This window comes from Schistocerca americana, unplaced genomic scaffold (genome assembly GCF_021461395.2).
Source record: "Schistocerca americana isolate TAMUIC-IGC-003095 unplaced genomic scaffold, iqSchAmer2.1 HiC_scaffold_137, whole genome shotgun sequence".
Classification (NCBI taxonomy): domain Eukaryota; kingdom Metazoa; phylum Arthropoda; class Insecta; order Orthoptera; family Acrididae; genus Schistocerca; species Schistocerca americana.
The window spans coordinates 262,501-265,000 of NW_025725449.1; positions in this window are offsets into that span (position 1 = coordinate 262,501).

Consider the following 2,500-nt stretch of genomic DNA (forward strand, 5'->3'; position numbering starts at 1 on the left):
GGGAGACAACACGCGCCACCTACGGTGACCGGCAGCTCCAACGCCAGCGCCACAGAAGGACAAAAGCCCCACTTGGGTGCCGAAGCGAACTCTCCCAGCACAGCGCACGCGCCAACACGTCCGCACAGCTGCGATACAAACCACCTGCGAGAACCGCAGAGGCGACCGAGCAGCAGACGGCGTCGCGGCGCCGAGCGCCGGGCGGCGGCGCATCCTCAGCGCACACAGTCCTCAATCGGACCAGCACACTGCAGATGTCCACCGCGCTTCGCACCGGGCCCGCGAGGACCTACTTTGGCCGCACGGCGCCGCGTGCAGGGTGCGCCGGCGCGCAGCTGCGCCGCCTGCCGCCTCCGTCGGCCGGCGCGCCTGCCACTGGCCGCCCCCACCAGCCGGCTGTAGCGCGTGCGCCCACGCACCGCGCGGCCAGCACGCCGGGAGGCCCCCCCTCACCGGCCGGGGACGGTCCCACCCAGCCACCGCCGCGTATCGCTTCACACCCAGATGCCATTCACGTTCGTGGGCATGGTGGGTATCGCTGGAACAACCGGTTGGTAGCTCAACCGATCGTCGCCATCACTGATTCACCTCTAGCGAGAACAACCGCACCACAACGGTTTACCAGTTGTTCATTTGCATAACGTCACCAGCAAACGTAGGCGTCCATCGCCATTTGCAAATTCAACGATTGTTGCATGCCTGTGTCAGGTGTCACGACACACTATGTCTGCCCACATACACGCAACAACATGTGCACGCTTCGCGAACACGTGGAAGGTGGCCCCCGTACGTATGCGATGTCCATTGCGCGAACGACTGTCAACCGGCCTCTGTCGCATGTCGCAGATGTGGAACGCAGTGCACCATGCTATCACGGTGTGTGAGAAGAGACGACTACGTCTGACAACACGCGCCACTACATCAACAGACGGCTCATGCTGATCGCCATCCAGGGCATACCACACTGCAATCCAGCTCTTATAGGGAGACGACACGTAGCTGAGTGCACAACATTTGGACCGCATGGTTCGCCGTTGTTGGCGCAGTCGTTGTACGGTCACATGTACCACGATGTATCATTCAGTACATGAGGACCAATGTGCAGTACAGTGTGTGATTTGGACGTACAACATCAGCGGACAGTTGACACAGGCCGTACCACAGCGTAGGCTAAGTGCTTCGCACATGCGAATGCCAATGAACAACTGCAAATGCCAATGAACAACTGCAAAGGGCATTGAGCATGTACGTCCTGCTGCCATCCACATTACAGTGTATAGCTGCAAGGTGTTTAACATGAAGCGATACACTGGGGACCGGGCAGTGCGAGTAGCAAACTATATTGCGGGGGTTGCAGTTAGGCAACACTACACTAATTTAACGCGTCGTATGACAATTACAGAGCAGGTTAAGGCCCAACGTGTGTTGGGTTAAGGCCCAACGTGTGTTGGGTTAAGGCCCAACGTGTGTTGGGTTAAGGCCCAACGTGTGTTGGGTTAAGGCCCAACGTGTGTTGGGTTAAGGCCCAACGTGTGTTGGGTTAAGGCCCAACGTGTGTTGGGTTAAGGCCCAACGTGTGTTGGGTTAAGGCCCAACGTGTGTTGGGTTAAGGCCCAACGTGTGTTGGGTTAAGGCCCAACGTGTGTTGGGTTAAGGCCCAACGTGTGTTGGGTTAAGGCCCAACGTGTGTTGGGTTAAGGCCCAACGTGTGTTGGGTTACGTTAAGGGGCAATGTGGGTTACGTTAAGGGGCAATGTGGGTTACGTTAAGGGGCAATGTGGGTTACGTTACGGCGCAATATAGGTTACGTTACGGCGCAATATAGGTTACGTTAAGGCGCAATATCGGTTACGTTAAGGCGCAATACAGGTTACGTTAAGGCGCAATACAGGTTACGTTAAGGCGCAATACAGGTTACGTTAAGGCGCAATACAGGTTACGTTAAGGCGCAATACAGGTTACGTTAAGGCGCAATACAGGTTACGTTAAGGCGCAATGCAGGTTACGTTAAGGCGCAATACAGGTTACGTTAAGGCGCAATACAGGTTACGTTAAGGCGCAATACAGGTTACGTTAAGGCGCAATACAGGTTACGTTAAGGCGCAATACAGGTTACGTTAAGGCGCAATACAGGTTACGTTAAGGCGCAATACAGGTTACGTTAAGGCGCAATACAGGTTACGTTAAGGCGCAATACAGGTTACGTTAAGGCGCAATACAGGTTACGTTAAGGCGCAATACAGGTTACGTTAAGGCGCAATACAGGTTACGTTAAGGCGCAATACAGGTTACGTTAAGGCGCAATACAGGTTACGTTAAGGCGCAATACAGGTTACGTTAAGGCGCAATACAGGTTACGTTAAGGCGCAATACAGGTTACGTTAAGGCGCAATACAGGTTACGTTAAGGCGCAATACAGGTTACGTTAAGGCGCAATACAGGTTACGTTAAGGCGCAATACAGGTTACGTTAAGGCGCAATACAGGTTACGTTAAGGCGC